The 17,466-nt window shown below is 40.0% G+C and overlaps 1 pseudogene; it reads left to right on the top strand.

Moving 5' to 3' along the window:
- The first annotated feature begins 4,156 nt into the window (after positions 1 to 4,156).
- Positions 4,157 to 5,753, top strand: LOC114903093 (annotated as a pseudogene).
- Positions 5,754 to 17,466: the final 11,713 nt, after the last annotated feature.

Below are 17,466 nucleotides of genomic sequence, written 5' to 3'. Positions count from 1 at the left end.
GGAAATGTGAATTATATAAAATTTAAGTGTAATTAAAAATAAAAATACATCTTAAATATTTTTAGTACAAACCTTGCAGAGCCTTCAATGAGCCACAAAATCTTGGGAATTATTGTAAAACTGTTTCTCTTTTTCTTCATTTTTTCACAAAATCAGTTCCTCATATATTTCTGTGTATTATATGAAATTAGGACCTGCCAGAACCTCAAAAGATGGTATTGAAGAAAAAAAGGTAATTAGGAAAAGCAGAAGTCCAAACATTAAAATTCTGATTAATATTAGATGAAATCAACTTAAACTTTGTAAATCAGTTTTCAAAAGACCAAGCACTTTTCTTTCATTTTATATCCAATAACTGCATCAAACCTAACATCAATCTTTCATTTTAAAATTGCCAGGAAACGCTCAGGAAGGATCCTAAAAGAAAGATACATGAAAATCATTAGGAAATTAATATTAAGTACATTTGTAAAATATCTTTAAGAATACTTATATTTATCATATATCTTGTCCATGTTCATCTTAAATAAGATTAAGAACATTTACTCTGAGTCACTATTATATGTTCTTTCCAATGAAATCCATTTCCTTTTGAAAAGGAAAAGGAAGGAAGTTTAGCCTTCTTTAGGGTAGGAGTGACTTGAAAGATTTAGTCTTCAAAATAAATATACTTGAATATTCTTCAAAAGATCTAAGATACAAGGTGTATAGAACTGAATAATTCAGCTGCTAAAGGCTCTTAAAAAAAAGAAACCTGACATTGGAAAGGAAATAAGAATAGGAAATAATTTTATACTTTATAATCCAGAAACTAATAAAATGTTCCACTAAGAGACTGTGGAAGCAGAATTGCTAAAAGAAAATGCAAACAGTATACTTGGTTTTGAGCATAATGCTGAACAAATTAACAAAAGCGTTTAAATTCCTTACATGTAAACGAAAGAGCTAACACATACCCCAGAGTGTTCTTGTGAAGAATCAATGTGTTAACATAAATGCCTTAAATGGTGATGGACACACAGTAGGTTTAATTTTTTTCTCCCCACCCTATACTTAAGAATTTTGAGGAACTTGTCACATTCCAATGAGTCTGAGAGAAACTAAACAGAATATGTAAGTCAGTGTAACTATATACAGACATCTGCTTAGATGGCATTAAAATAAGGTTTGGAAGTTGAGCACCAAACATTCGTAGTCGGAGGAATATCAGGGCAATATTAATAATAGTGATAATTACAATGATAGTAGTGCATAACATTTATTACTTATAGTATACTATAATACTTTATAGTATATACAACATATATACTATATATAGTATATATTATATTACTTATATAATATAGTATACTGAATATTTTAAACGTATTATTTTGTTTATTCCTCACAGCCCTATAAAGACTTGTCTCCATGAAGAAACTGAGCTTCAAAGAAGTTAGATAACTCATCCATGTTCATGTAGCGAGCAAGTCAGAAAAACACAACTTCACCTAACTCCAGAACACAAACTGTGAATCTCTATGTTAAAGGTCTAGGTAATCTTTATCTAATTAACAAACATTTTGGTGCCTCCTATGCGTCCATCAACTCTTCGAAGTGCGAGGATATAGGGCTTCCCTGGTGGCGCAGTGGTTGAGAGTCTGCCTGCTGATGCAGGGGACATGGGTTCGTGCCCCGGTCCGGGAAGATCCCACATGCCGCAGAGCGGCTATGCCCATGAGGCATGGCTGCTGAGCCTGCGCGTCCGGAGCCTGCGCTTCTCAATGGGAGAGGCCACAACAGTGAGAGGCCCGCGTACCGCAAAAAAAAAAACAAAACAAAAAACCAAACAAAGTGCGAGGATATAGTGATGAAAACCAGGCAAAATTACTTCCCTCAGAGAGTTACCTTCTAAAGGACTGTGATCACTGAGGGCTTACATAATGTGACAAGTCAAGTGTGAAACACTTCACAGGTTTTAATTCATTTATTCACCAAGAAGATCCTTGAGCTTTACTACCTAAACCTTTAAGGTAGTTTCAACCATAGTTCCTAGAAGAAGGGGCTAAAAAGCCTGACACAAGCCACTTAATGCTTTTGATCTCCTGAATTTTTTTTTAAGGCTCTAGGTCAGTAGTTCTCAAAGTATGATCTTTGAACCAAATGCCTGTGACAGTTGCTTGTTAAAATAGAGATTCCTGGATCCCAGTTCAAACATCCTATATTAAAATCTCTAGAGGTGAGATTTTTCTATTTTTTAATTTTTTTTTTTTTTGCAGTACGCGGGCCTCTCACTGTTGTGGCCTCTCCCGTTGCGGAGCACAGGCTCTGGATGCACAGGTTCAGCGACCACGGCTCATGGGCCCAGCCGCTCCGCGGCATGTGGGATCCTCCCAGACCAGGGCACAAACCCGCGTCCCCTGCATCAGCAGGCGGACTCTCAACCACTGCGCCACCAGGGTAGCCCTATTTTTTAAATTGACTTCCCAAGTGATCCATGTCAGGGAAGCCTGACTTTAGGGACAGGCAGGAGAGGCTTTTTTTCTTTTCCTGACCAAAGGCACCTCTTCACTTTCCCCTGACCAGACTCACTGCCACACAGCCTTCCTCCCAGAAAAGTAATGGGGTAATGTGCTATGATGAGACAGTCTTTAAACCAGCAGTTTCCAATCTTGGCTGTACATTAGAATCATTTAGAAGGATGTATCCCTCAGAGACCAGGCCACAGACCATTTAGATCAGACCATTTCGATCAGAATCTTGGGAGCAGGTATCAGGCGTTAGCATTTTTTAAAATCCCCGGTGAATTCTAATGGGCACCAAAGTTGAGAGCTACTGCTCCCAAGAAATGTTTCTCAAATTTGAATATGCATACAATCACCTGTGGGTCATATTAAAATACAAATTCAGATTCAGGAGACTCTGCATTTCCAACAAACTCCCAGGTGATGCTGATGCTGCTGGTCCATGGACCACATTTGAAGTAGCAAGGCTCAAGGGTCTCTAAAATTATAAAAGATTATTTAGCAATACCTATGCTTCAGTATAATTTTGCACAAAGTAAGAGCTCAGTGATTATCTGTTGTATATTTAAATGAATATCTAAAACCTGACTATGGTCTCCTCCAAAGTCATTGTCCCATAATTCCATTATGTAATAATGCTTAGAAACTATCCTCCTTCATATGCATTCATTTATAAGACAAGACTTCCAGAATTATACAAATTTCTTTCTTCAAAAAAAAAAAACCACAGGGCTTCCCTGGTGGCGCAGTGGTTGAGAGTCCGCCTGCCGTTGCAGGGGACACGGGTTCGTGCCCCGGTCCGCGAAGATCCCACATGCTGTGGAGCGGCTGGGCCCGTGAGCCATGGCCGCTGAGCCTGCGCGTCCGGAGCCTGTGCTCCGCAACGGGAGAGGCCACAACAGTGAGAGGCCCGCGTACCGCAAAAAACAAAAACCAAAAAAACCCCACAAAAAACTTAAAAAACATATGGAAATTATTCAGTTCCTTTACCCAATTGCTATACCAATCTTGTTTGAATGATTAACAAATGTGGTTTTAAAAATGGATGGATTCTTTAAGCTTATTATTTTTATTAATTTAATTACATTTAATTGTACTTTTATCAAATGCCTGGTTTTAAATCTGAGTAAAAACATGTAATAGATAACCTTTATTTATAATGCTGACAAACATCACTGTGGCTTACCTTTCCACCACTGTTAAAAAGCTTATAGAAGATGGAATAAAGATGATTTTCTGCTCAGTCAGGATCCCATCTATCGGCTTGTTTACCACTGCCTCAGGTTCCAGGGTGGGTCCCAAACTGAAATCAGAAGTAGTCTTCAGAAACAAAACATTTCAATGACGTTTTAGCTTTGATTTGGTGCTAAGTGAGTAAGTTACGTTACCATACAAACCATAACATAACTGACTTGTAGTATCTAGCCCAACACAGATGCTCAAAAATGATAGCTGTTTTAGCATTAATAATAACAAAAACAGGAGGAGTCTTTCAAGATGGTGGAGTGGAAGGACCTTGCGCTTACTTCTTCTCATGAACACACCAAAACCACAAATAACATCTGAACAACCATCAATAAAAAAGACTGGAACCTACAAAGATCTTCTACATCTAAAGGCATAAAGAAGAAAGCACAATGAGACGTGAACAGAGTATCTGTCAGGCAAGAGCTGCTGTGATGGTTTATGATGATGCCAATAAAGTGTGGGTGCCAGCTGGTGGTTCAATCAGGTTCAGCAGAGTTTATATATATCATCATACAGGCAACAACACATTCAGAGTGGTGGGCAGGAAGATTCAGGACCATCAGGTCGTGATAAATTGTGCCATTCCTAAAGGGTTGCTAGACAGGTGTCTGGTCTCAACTTTGGCAGCAAAGAAGATGCCAATGTCTTCAACAAGTGCCATGACGCATGCCTCAGAAGTGTTGAATTCACAGGAAACGGGGCCAATATTGCCTTGACAAAATTCACAACTACCTGCCCAAGTTCAGAATGGCCCATCACAAGAATTGGCAGCTACAAGAACAGCAATGACAAAAGGAGCTGGAGCAGGAAAGGCTGGAGAGAGAAAGAATGGAAAGGGAGAGACTGGAGAGGGAGAGGTTAGAAAGGGAAAGGCTGGAGAGGGAGCGACTAGAACAGGAGCAGCTGGAGCGAGAGACAAGAAAGGGAACGTCAGGATCGTCTGGAGGGGAAAGGCTGGAGAGGCTGGACCGGGAAAGGCCAGAACGAGAGCGGCAAGAGCAGCTAGAAAGGGAGCAGCTGGAATGGGAGCTAGAGCCAAGAATGGCAAATGCCGCTACCCCTGCCTCTGTGGAGACGACTCCTCTGCTTCTGAGCCAGGCTCACAGGCAGCCTCTCAGCTGCGCAGAATCTCCAGCCCAACAGGGCATTGTCTTGGGACCGCCTGCACCTCCACCCCCTTCTCTACTCCCACCGGGTCCTGCCCAGGCATAAGCCACGCTCCCTCTGCCCCCAGGGCCCCCTCCACCCCCTCCACTTCCGTCCTCAGGGCCCCCCTCCGCCTCCTCCACCGCCTCTTCCTAATCAGGTACCCCTCCCCCCCCACTCCTGCTCCTCCCCTCCCTGCAACTGGAGTTTTTTCGGGATCCATGTCTGAAGACCATGGCCCTTTAACTGGACTTGCAGCTGCAATTGCTGGAGCAAAACTTAGGAAAGTGTCATGGATGGAGGATGTCTCCTTCCCAGGTGGTGGGAATACCATTGGTGTGAATTCGGCCTCCTCTAAAACAGATAAGGGTGGTGGAAATGGACCCCTTCCATTAGAGGGTAGTGGTTTAATGGAAGAAATGAGTGCCCTGCTGGCCAGGAGGAGAAGAATTGCTAAAAAAGGGATCAAAAATAGAAACAGAACAAAAAGAGGACAAAACTGAAGATTCAGAGCCTGTAACTTCTAAGACCTCTTCAACAAGTACACCTGAACCGACAAGAAAACCTTGGGAAAGAACAAATACAATGAGTGGCAGCAAGTCACCTGTTATTTCCAGATGGGATTCTCCAAGGTAAAATCAGGTTGTTTTTGACAACAGGTCCTATGATTCATTACACAGACCAAAATCTGTGCCCTTGTCACAGCCCAGTGCCAACGGAGTCCAGATGGAGGGACTGGACTATGACAGGCTGAAGCAGGACATTTTAGATGAAATGAGAAAAGAATTAACTAAGCTAAAAGAAGAGCTCATTGATGCAATCAGGCAGGAACTGAGCAAGTCAAATACTGCATAGAGAATCAAACTAAGGAGAGATAGGACATTATTTAATCTGGAGAAAGGAAAAAAAAACCTACAAAGAACAACTGTGTTACCAACAACAAAACCCTTACATTTTGTGAGCTGTAAGAAGAAAACGGAGACAAACAGTCGGAAGGAGGGAAAAACCAGCATAGTTTGAAAGACTTCAGGCATCACTACTCTGAAGGTAAGCTGTTTCCCTCCCATTTTGCTGCTTTTTTCTGACCTTTACAACACGATGGAAGAGAGTTGTATAGGAGTTCCTGTATCGGTTATGCAGAAAATACTGAATCCGTCAGGCAAGATCACCGTGCATTGAAATATTTTCATGTCAAGAGAAAATTGCACATTTTTCCACAATCCATTGCTAAAATAAAGAGGAGAAAGGCTTGAGAAGTTTTTTTCAGAGAATGGTGATGAGGAATTTAGCAAGTTATGCTATTGTATTGTAAATGTTTCTCTCAGGTTTGTCTTCCTATCATATTTGATATTCCATGAATAATTGAGTTCAGCCCTATGTAGGTTAAGTTCATAAAATGTGGAACAAATGGAATTGTATGTGCTTTCAAAGGGTGATATTTATAAGAAAGTGTCCTAAAAATGATTTGTTCGGAGTGAGGAATTTTAGAATGATAAGAAGTCTCTCGAGTTTAGCCTTCATGCAATTTTGTAGATTCAAACATAAAATTTGTCCAGAATTTAAAGATTTAGATGGCTTTCTAAATTGTTACAATGCTTTACCAAATCTGTGACTCCTACATAACACAAACCAGTGGTCAAATGTATAACAGTATATTGTAGATTTACTGTAGGTTTTCAACCTTTTTTAGATTTATGCATGTGGACTTTTTTTTTTTTTTTTTTTGGCGGTACGCGGGACTCTCACTGTTGTGGCCTCTCCCGTTGCAGAGCACAGGCTCCGGACGCGCAGGCTCAGTGGCCATGGCTCATGGGCCCAGCTGCTCCGAGGCATGTGGGATCTTCCCGGACCGGGGCATGAACCCGTGTCCCCCTGCATTGGCAGACGGATTCTCAACCACTGCACCACCAGGGAAGCCCGCATGTGGACATTTTTATAATGTAATTACAATCACCACAAAATTAGCTTTTTAAATTGCAGACGGTAATGCATGTCAAACTAATATGTAGTGGCCTTTTCAAGGCCTAGTCCCAGGGAAAACATTTTGTAGAGTATAGGGGAATGGGAGGAAGGGAAGGAATAATTTTTTATTTAAAGTTAATTTCTGCACTATCTTCGTTCTCAGTTACCTGCATGAATAATAATGAGGAATATTTTGTGACTTTTATTGGTAAATATGTTAACAGCACCAAGTACTTAATCTTTTACATCATGTCTTCACCTATTTGTATTTTAACTTAAGTTCAACGGTCTGAAACATGATTCTGAGCTTCACATGAATTACATCTTACTGTGGAACTCAAAAGTTCCATCCCTGAATTTGGCAGTTGTTATTACCTTGGCGCCCTGCAGTTATACAGGTGTTCAGGTACACGTTCCTGACTACAAAGCTGCCTTTGAATCTTGTTATGTTGAAATACTAGAAAAGTAACAATGATGACAGCAATTAAGGTCACAGAAATCATTAGATAAAGGGAAAACAACAAGGGGGTGTCCCGCATAATTTTCTTTTAATAAAGTGAGACTTAGGTGGTGGGAAGAAGGAACTAGATACTCTACTTACCACCGTGTGTGTGTGTGCGTGTGTGTTTGTGTGGGCACTCACGTGTGTGTATGTTATCCACTCTCTTTTCTTTGAAACTTCTAAGATTAAAATAGGGGAGAAATCCTGTATGTTGCAATGATAGAATTTTTTGAAATTTTAGGAAATCAAAATTCTCCAGGCTCTCCATCTTGATTTATGCTTGAGTTGTTATGTGCCATATTTGCTTTGAAACCTTTATCAGTAGTTTTACTAAAATTTTGAAGAAATAATCCACTTTCATTTGCTTTGTAGATTTCTTAATCTAAGTTCGTAAGACAGAACTTGTTGATAGCGTAGTTAGAATTCTAAGTGCTGCAAGTTTGTAGCCATTACCACTCAAAGAGGTTTGAATGAGGGATTTTTTTCCCCTTGTTAAAACAGTTCCTGTTTCCGTAGAAACTTCATTTTTAGATCTGTGATGGATGAGCTATCATAATTCAAGTATACAGTTCTTTTTTTTCTATCAACTATTCATTGTCATCCAATAGTGAAGACATTAAAGATGCAGGCAAGGTCATGAAGTACTACTTTCTAAAAGAAATAGGAGGCATTTTCATCTTTATTATTGTACTTTTGGTTACGCAAACGCTTTGATGATACAAATGTTTATGTCCCCCATAAATCTGGTCAGAAATCACTTTTGATTTTGTTGATTAAGTTAAACAGTCTATAGTAGGATAGAGTACTGGGTACAAGTGTTCCAAAGTAAGGTAAAAGACTACGGTAAAAATGCTAGATCTTAAAAAAGAAACTGGTTTATGCCCTAAACGTTTTGTGCCTTGGTCTAATATTAACATGATGTCTGTGTAAAATGACAAAAAGAACCAGTGTTGAATCACGTTTTATTTCCTGTCGTTCTGCGTTATCCCAGATTGCTAAATGTGTTCTTTCCAAGAAGTTTGATTGAATTACTGTATACATTATTGTGTGACTATGTGACAGTTTTGTCATTGTTAGAGATTTCAGTAATTAAAATGGGAAACGGAAGCTTAGGTTATCTTCCTTATCAAAACTATATTCCTTGGAGCCACAATATTATGATGGTTTTTGTGCTTTTGTCTTAAGCTGAGTGCAGTTTAGGGGATCCTTTCTAATTACAGGAAGGTACTTCTTTCCTTCAACACTGTGATCTGACCTGTGACAAATCTGTACTATACACTATGTAAATGGCTAACAAGTCAACTGCAAACCAACTGAATGTACAAATCTTAGTGCTGGTGATGAAATCTCTTCAGAATACTCATCATGATCTCAAAGTTTGTCTCAAAATTTGCAAGCATCAAGTGTCAATCAAAACTGAAGATGAAAATCTAATGAATGTTGAATTCTCATGCTTTAGGTGTACTTCCTTATAAGAAGTTTTGGTTCTCTGCTATTTTTACCGTACTGTTTCATTTAAATTTCCTACATGCTAACTTCGTTTGTGCGATTGAAATAAAATTGCAGTATATATAAAAAAATAACAAAAAAACCCCATTTAGTGCTTATCATGTACTGCACACTGTGTTAAACAATCTACATAAGTTATCTCACTAAAGTTTTCCAACAACCCTATGAAGGAGATACTATAGTCCCTATTTTGCAAATGAGAACTATAGGAGTAACTAGGACTCAAAAATAATTTAGCTAGATTAGGACTGACAAATTTCACTTTTATATCTCTAGAAGTCTTGGGAAAGAAGTCAGATGTCATTATACAAGTTTTATTATCCTATTAAGACTATTTAATGAACAATTTCTAGAGTATCAAAGGAATTAAAATATAGGAATATGCTCAGCTCTAAGTCCTTGATCTCCATATGTAACCCTTATATTTCTTAGGTCTTGATTTAATTTTCAGCTTTCTTACTTAGTTCCATGTTACATCTTTACTGTGTAATCATCCTGGTATATGTACTACTGAGTAGCAAGTAGTCCCTAAAAAGTGGCCTCTGTTATCTGGGTGTTAGAATAAGGGCACTTAGGAGGAGTTGCACAAGAGTTGGTCCTGAGTTTTTAACATTTAAAAAAAATTTATTTATTTTATTTATTTACTTTTGGCTGCGTTGGGTCTTTGTTGCTGCACGCGGGCCTTTCTCCAGTTGCGGTGAGTGGGGGCCACTCTTTGTTGCGGAGCACGGGCCCCAGGCACGCAGGCCTCAGCAGTTGTGGCTCGCGGACTCTAGAGCGCAGGCTCAGCAGCCGTGGTGCATGGGCTCAGCTGCTCCACGGCATGTGGGATCTTTGCGGACCAGGGCTCACCATGTCCCCTGCATTGGCAGGTGGACTCAACCACTGCGCCACCAGGGAAGTCCCTAACATTTTTTTAATGACTTAGAAAAAAGATACATAATCAAATTTATTCATGAAATTTGCTAATGTCACCAAACTGGGTGACTAACATTTTGGGGAGGCAGATTTTAAATGTGTGCCACTAGTTGAGAGAAGTAAGGCAAAAAAAATTGGATGAGATTCTTTAGGAACAAATACAGAATAGTTCATTCAGAAAGAAGAACATGTAGTAAAGTAAAACTGGGACAATTGGAAAGTGTAGTATTGTACTTAAAAGTGAGCATGATAATTGGATACATGAAGGAGAGCAGAGCTTAAAACATACATGATATAATCTTTCATTCTCAGCATAGGTCAGTCATTTATTAGAACACTGTGTTCACCCCAGCACCCCGACGCAACAGTATTACATATGAAAAGCTTGGAGATGTCACTGCAGAGGAAATATAATAATGAAAGTGATGGCTTTTGGCTCAATAGAGGCAAAAATGAAAGGCAATGGAAACTTGAAGAAGACTAAGCAGTCCTTTAGCCTGTGGGATAAGAAGGTAATGGGTGTTGAGGAGGGTGACTCTAGAAGCTGAAGGATGCTTGTGCCTTGAAAAGTGTTCAGAGGGAAATTCACTTTCAAGCATATCACTACCAGACTTCAATATTCCCAAGCTCCATCAAAGCTCACAAACGCCTGTGTAAACAGTATAGCATACTCTCTCGAATTCACACTGTGGCCTTGCTAACCTACCAATCAAATGGTGTTGCATTTACTGAACTTTCCTTAGTTACTTGATCTCTTTACCTAAGGTCTTAGCCTCTGTCAGAAGAATTTTCATTAAACTTAAAGGCTGTCCAATATCATGATATTAAAAAGATCAAAAGAAAAGTCTTCCAGAAAAAATTCAATTTCTTGGCAGACTAAAATCTTAATCATTAAAATATCAGTACATGGAAATATTTTATTCCCTGATAGTCTAATTTTAACAAGAGTTGTAAATCCTATTAAATAAATGTAGGTAACGGATTTTGTAGAAACTATACAAAATCACTTCAGGCCAATCTGCTGGGGTTGAGAAGAAGAATCCATGTAGGATCATAAGAATACTTAGGGAGAAAGAGTACTTTCAGGTAGAAGAACTGTGTTTGATTATCTAATTTTACCACTTAAGTAGCTGAATAATTTTGGGGATGACATCTCTACTCTTTAAAGCTCAGGTTTTTGTTTTTATGTTTAATATGAAAAATGGAGATAATGCAGTGGTATGCTGGTAAATGTGTAACAACTGGCTCTCCTGGGGACAGAATTACCAGTTTTGTAGCATTTTCCAGTTTCTATGGTATAAATACTCCAACCAAAATAGCCAATTTCAAGCTACCAACATGGTGTCACTGAATGAATATAAGCCAGCTTTAGCACTCTGTGGGTAACATGATGGTTAAATGGGAAATGTACATATAAATACTTATACAGTTATACTATACAAATGTTACTTGTCACCTTCTTATATAACATCTTGTTTTACGGTACTAGCCAAGGAAAACTAATATCTTTCTGTAGCACACACACAAAAGCTAAATTTTTAGAGAAAATAAATTTTGTTATGTATATTACATATAGGAGAGTAGACGTTTTAAGAGGATGAATCAGAACATACAATTTTTGTTATCTAATAAATCCAGATTATGCTGCATTATTTATACACTAACAGAAAAGAAAAAAATAACTTATTTAAGGGAAAAGCACTTAATTAAAAATTGTTCTTATATCTAATAATGGAGCCCCAAAACAGATGAAGCAAAAAATAACCAAATTGAAAGGAGATATGGACAGTTTAAAAGTAAGAGTTGGAGACATTAATCCCACTTTCAACAATGGACTGAACAGCTAGACAGAAGATCAGCAAGGAAATATAAAACTTGAACAACAGTATAAATCAACTGGACCTAAGAGCATCTATGGAACACTTAATCCAACAACAGTAGAATATGTATTCTTCTTAAGGGCACAAGAAACATTCTCCAGGACAGATCATATATTAGGCCACAAAACAAATCTCATTAAATTTAAAAATACTGAAATCATAAAAAGTATGTTCTTCGACCACAGTGGGATGAAATTAGAAATCAATAACAGTACACACCAATGTTCATTGCAGCATTATTTACAATAGCCAAGATATGGAAGTAATCTAAGTGTCCATCAATAGATGAGGGGATAAAGAAAATGTGGTATATATATATATATATATATACACAACAGAATATTACTCAGCCCTTAAAAAAATCTTGCTATTTGCAACAGCATGAATGGATCTAGAGAGTATTATGCTAAGTGAAATAAGTCAGACAAAGAAAGACAAATCCCATATTATTTCACTTATATGTGGAATCTAAAAAAACAAACAAATAAACTAAATAAAATGAAAACAGACTCATAGATACAGAGAACAAATAAGTGGTTGCCAGAGGGGAGGGGGAAGGAGTGGGGACAAAATAGGTGAACTGGACAAACCTCCAGTTATAAAATAAATAAGACATACCGATGTAATATACAGCATAAGGAATATGATCCCTATACCCTTTGTATAGGGACAAATGGTTACTAGACTTATCATGATGATCATTTCATAATGTATGTAAATGTCAAATCACAATATAGTACACCTGAAACTAACATAATATTGTTCATCAGCTACATTTCAGTTAAAAAAAGAAATTAAGGACTTCCCTGGTGGTGCAGTGGTTAAGAATCTGCCTGCCAATGCAGGGGACACGGGTTTGAGCCCTGGTCTGGGAAGATCCCACGTGCTGCGGAGCAACTAAGCCCGTGTGCCACAACTATTAAGCCTGCACTCTAGAGCCTGCGAGCCACAACTACTGAGCCCGTGTGCCACAACTACTGAAGCCCACATGCCGAGAGCCCGTGCTCCACAACAAAGAGAAGCCACTGCAATGAGAAGCCCACACACTGCAAGGAAGAGTAGCCCCCGCTCACCACAACTAGAGAAAGCCCATGTGCAGCAACAAAGACCCAACCCTGCCAAAAATAAAAAAGTAAATTTATTTTAAAAAATTATGTTAAAAAAATAAAACTAGAAGGGACTTCCTTGGTGGTGCAGTGGTTACAAATACACCTGCCAATGCAGGGGACGTGGGTTCGAACCCTGGGCCAGGAAGATCCCACATGCTGCAGTGCAACTAAGCCCATGCACCACAACTACTGAACCTGCGTGCCACAACTACTGAAGCCCGTGCACCCAGACTCCATGCTCCACAACAAGAGAAGCCACCGCAATGAGAAGCCCACGCACCGCAATGAAGAGTAGCCGCCGTTTGCCGCAACTAGAGAAAGCCTGCGTGCAGCAACGAAGACCCAAAGCAGCCATAACTAACTAACTAACTAACTAACTAACTAACTAAAATAAAATAAAGCTAGGAATAATGAGGCTTTTGGGGTCAGGGACCTAGGTAAGAATTCTAGTCTGCAGCTCTGGGACTGTGTGACCTTGGGCAATTTTCTTAATTTCTCCAAGTTTCAGTTTCTTTCTCCATAAAATGAGCATAGTAAAACTTATCTTGCAGATTGTTATAAGGATTAGAGCTGGGGTAGGCAAACTATGGTGTGGGTCCAAATCTGGACCTCTTGTTTTAAAGATTAGAGGTAATTTATGTTAGGTACCCTAGTAGGGTACCTGGTATCTAGTAGGCTTTTAACAAATGCTTTTAATAAGATGATTTCTTGATATCCAAGTTTATTTAACAAAAATAACTCTTAGCTGTCAAACAAATTACTTGGAGTACCTGATTATACTTAATTCCAATAAACTCATTATATTATTATGCTGCATTATAACACAGTAAACCAATTTCTTTGCAGTTGGTTAGATGTGTAAATATAACCAATGAGGTGCTTTAAAAGAGAATTTAAGTTCCAACATTAATATAATACAAATTATTTTGAATTGGTCATCTAGAGGTTGTTTCCTTTTTCCTCAAAGGCTATCCCTCTGTGTAAAAAGGAAAGTTTAGTCTGAATCTCAGTTCTGCCAATTTAAGTCAAGTTACTTTATCTCTCTAAGCAAAGTATTGTTGTGAGGTTTAAGAAAATTACAGATTTTATATAGGGTCCAAAATATAAACTAAAGTAAGAATTTTTCTGTTCTCTAATTAAAACTAAGTTTCTATATTAAAACTAACTTCACCTTTGGCATCCACTCTAACATCAGCTTATCTTCAAAGGGCTTCGTGTGGCAGGACAAGCCCCAGACCCTTTCTTAGCCAGGTTATATTCCTGTGATTAGGCTAGAATCAGGCCAACTTCTATTTATACTTCCCCTCCCCACCCCCCACAGCAAGCGTCCCAATGATTTTTTAATTGCACTAGTAAAGCTTTGCCAGGAGAGGGCACCCTTGCCCACATGAAGGTTAGCTTTGTGCCGGATTCTTCTGGGGGCAAGGGTAAAAAATTCAATTATAATTAAAAAACATATTCAATATAATATCTGTTTTTAACTGCTGCAAGACAGTCTTAGTGAAAAATTTGACTCAAATATATTATTTTAGTGTCTATATATTGGCAAATTTTATCCTTGGGGATGGTACTCTCTTCCTCCTTAGATAACATCTTTCAGTTTTAGTGAACTCTTTTTAAAATTAATTAACTAATTAAATAATACTTATTGAGATACAACTGACATATCATATAAGTTTAAGGTGTACAACCAGTTGATTTGATACATTTATATATTGCAATATGATTGCCACCTTAGCATTAGCTAACACCTCTATCACATTACATGGTTATTTCTGTTTTGTGATGGGAACAATTAAGATCTATCTTCTTGGAGGACCTTCAAGATGGCGGAGGAGTAAGATGTGGAGATCACCTTCCTCCCCACCAATACATCAAAAATACATCTACGTGTGGAACAGTTCCTACAGAACACCTACTGAATGCTTGCAGAAGACCTCAGACTTCCCAAAAGTCAAGATACTCCCCATGTACCTAGGGTAGGGCAAAAGAAAAAAGAAAAAACAGAGAGAAAAGAATAAGGATGGGACCTGCACCTCTGGGAGGGAGCTGTGAAGGAGGAAAAGTTTCCACACACTAGGCAGCCCCTTCACTGGTGGAGATGGGGGGTGGGCGGGTGGGAAGCTTCGGAGCCTCGGAGGAGAGCACAGCAACAGGGGTGCAGAAGGCAAAGCGGAGAGATTCCCGCACAGAGGATCAGTGCCGACCAGCACTCACCAGCCTGAGAGGCTTGTCTGTTCACCCGCCAGGGCAGGCGGGGCTGGGAGCTGAGGCTTGGGCTTCAGAGGTCAGATCCCAGGGAGAGGACTGGGGTTGGCTGTGTGAACACAGCCTGAAGGGGCTAGTGCATCACAGCTAGCAGGGAGGGAGTCCGGGGAAAAAGTGTGGAACTGCCTAAGAGGCAAGAGACCATTGTTTCAGGTTGCGTGAGGAGAGGGGATTCAGAGCACCACCTAAACAAGTTCCAGGGAAGGGCGTGAGCCGTGGCTATCAGCGCAAACACAACAGATGGGCATGAAACACTAAGGCTGCTGCTGCAGTCACCAAGAAGCCTGTGTGCGAGCACAGGTCACTATCCACACCCCCCTGGGAGCCTGTGCAGCCCGCCACTGCCAGGGTCCCATGATCCAGGGAGAACTTCCTTCGGAGAACACATGGCGCGCCTCAGGCTGTTGCAGTGTCACGCTGGCCTCTGCCGCCGCAGGCTTGCCCTGCATTCTGTACCCCTCCTTCCCCCGCCCCATCCTGAGTGATCCAGAGCCCCCTAATCAGCCGCTCCTTTAACCACGTCCTGTCTGGGTGAAGAACAGACGCCAGAGGGTGACCTACACACAAAGGCGGGGCCAAATCTAAAGCTGACACCCAGGAGCTGCGCAAACAAAGAATAGAAAGGAAAATTTCTCTGTGCAGCCTCCAGAGCAGCAGATTAAATACCCACAATCATCTTGATGTACCCTGCATCGGTGGAATACCTGAACAATGAATCATCCCAAAATTGAGGTGGTAGACTTTGGGAGCAACTGTAGACTTGGGGTTTGCTGTATGCGACTGACTAGTTTCTGATTTTTATGTGTATCTTAGTATAGTTTTTAGCACCTGTCATCATTGTTGGATTTGTTTATTGGTTTCGTTGCTCTCTTTTATTTTTATTTTTTTACTTTTTAAATTTTTTTTTTTTTTTTTTTGCAGTACGCGGGCTTCTCACTGTTGTGGCCTCTCCCATTGCGAAGCACAGGCTCCGGATGCGCAGGCTCAGCGGCCATGGCTCACGGGCCCAGCTGCTCTGCGGCGTACGGGATCCTCCCATACCGGGGCATGAACCCGCGTTCCCTGCATTGGCAGGCGGACTCTCAACCACTGCGCCACCAGGGAAGCCCGCCTAAATTTTTTTATTTTAATAACTTTATTTTATTTATTTATTTATTTTTCTTCTTTCTTTTTTTTCTCCCTTCTGAGCCATGTGGCTGACAGGCCTGAGCCTCCGAAGTGGGAGGGCTGAGTTCAGGACATTGGACCACCAGAGACCTGCTGGCCCCATGTAATATCAATTGGTGAGAGCTCTCCCAGAGATCTCCATCTCAACGCTAAGACCAAGCTCCACTCAATGACCAGCAAGCTCCAGTGCTGGACACCCCATGTCAAACAACTAGCAAGACAGGAACACAACCCCACCCATTAGCAGAGAGGCTGCCTAAAATCATAAGAAGTTCACAGACACCCCAAAACACACCAACAGACACAGTCCTACCCACCAGAAAGACAAATCTAGCCTCAGGCACCAGTCCCCTCCACAAGGAAGCCTACACAACCCACTGAACCAACCAACCTTAGCCACTGGGGGCAGACACCAAAAAAAACGGGAATTATGAACATACAGCCTGCAAAAAGGAGACCCCAAATACAGTAAGTTAAGCAAAATGAGAAGTCAGAGAAGCATACAGCAGATGAAGGAGCAAGGTTAAAACCCAACAGACCAAACAAATGAAGGGGAAATAGTCAGGCTACCTGAAAAAGAATTCAGAGTAATGATAGTAAAGATGATCCAAAATCTTGGAAATAGAATGGAAAAAATACAAGAAACATTTAACAAGGACCTAGAAGGACTAAAGAGCAAACAAAAAATGATTAACAACAAAACAAATGCGATGAAAAATTCTCTAGAAGGAATCAATAGCAGAATAACTGAGGCAGAAGAACAGATAAGTGACCTGGAAGATAAAATAGTGGAAATAACAACCACAGAGCATCTTAAAGAAAAAAGAAGAAAAAGAATTGAGAACAGTCTTAGGGACCTCTGGGAAACATTAAATGCACCAACATTCGAATTATAGGGGTCCCAGAGGAAGAAGAGAAAAAGAAAGGGACTGAGAAAATATTTGAAGAGATTATAGTTGAAAACTTCCCTAATATGGGAAAGGAAATAGTCAATCAAGTCCAGGAAGCACAGAGAGTCCCATACAGGATAAATCCAAGGAGAAACACGCCAAGACACATATTAATCAAACTGTCAAAAATTAAATACAAAGAAACAATACTAAAAGCAGCAAGGGAAAAACAACAAATAACACACAAGGGAATCCCCATAAGGTTAATAGCTGATGTTTCAGCAGAAACTCTGCAAGCTAGAAGGGAGTGGCATAAAGTGATGAAAGGGAAAAACCTACAATCAAGATTACTCTACCCAGCAA

Source organism: Monodon monoceros, unplaced genomic scaffold, assembly GCF_005190385.1.
Source record: "Monodon monoceros isolate NGI ecotype Baffin Bay Population unplaced genomic scaffold, NGI_Narwhal_1 Super_Scaffold_20, whole genome shotgun sequence".
Classification (NCBI taxonomy): domain Eukaryota; kingdom Metazoa; phylum Chordata; class Mammalia; order Artiodactyla; family Monodontidae; genus Monodon; species Monodon monoceros.
Note: the sequence above shows the minus strand (reverse complement) of the source record. Positions and strands in the feature narration are given on the sequence as shown.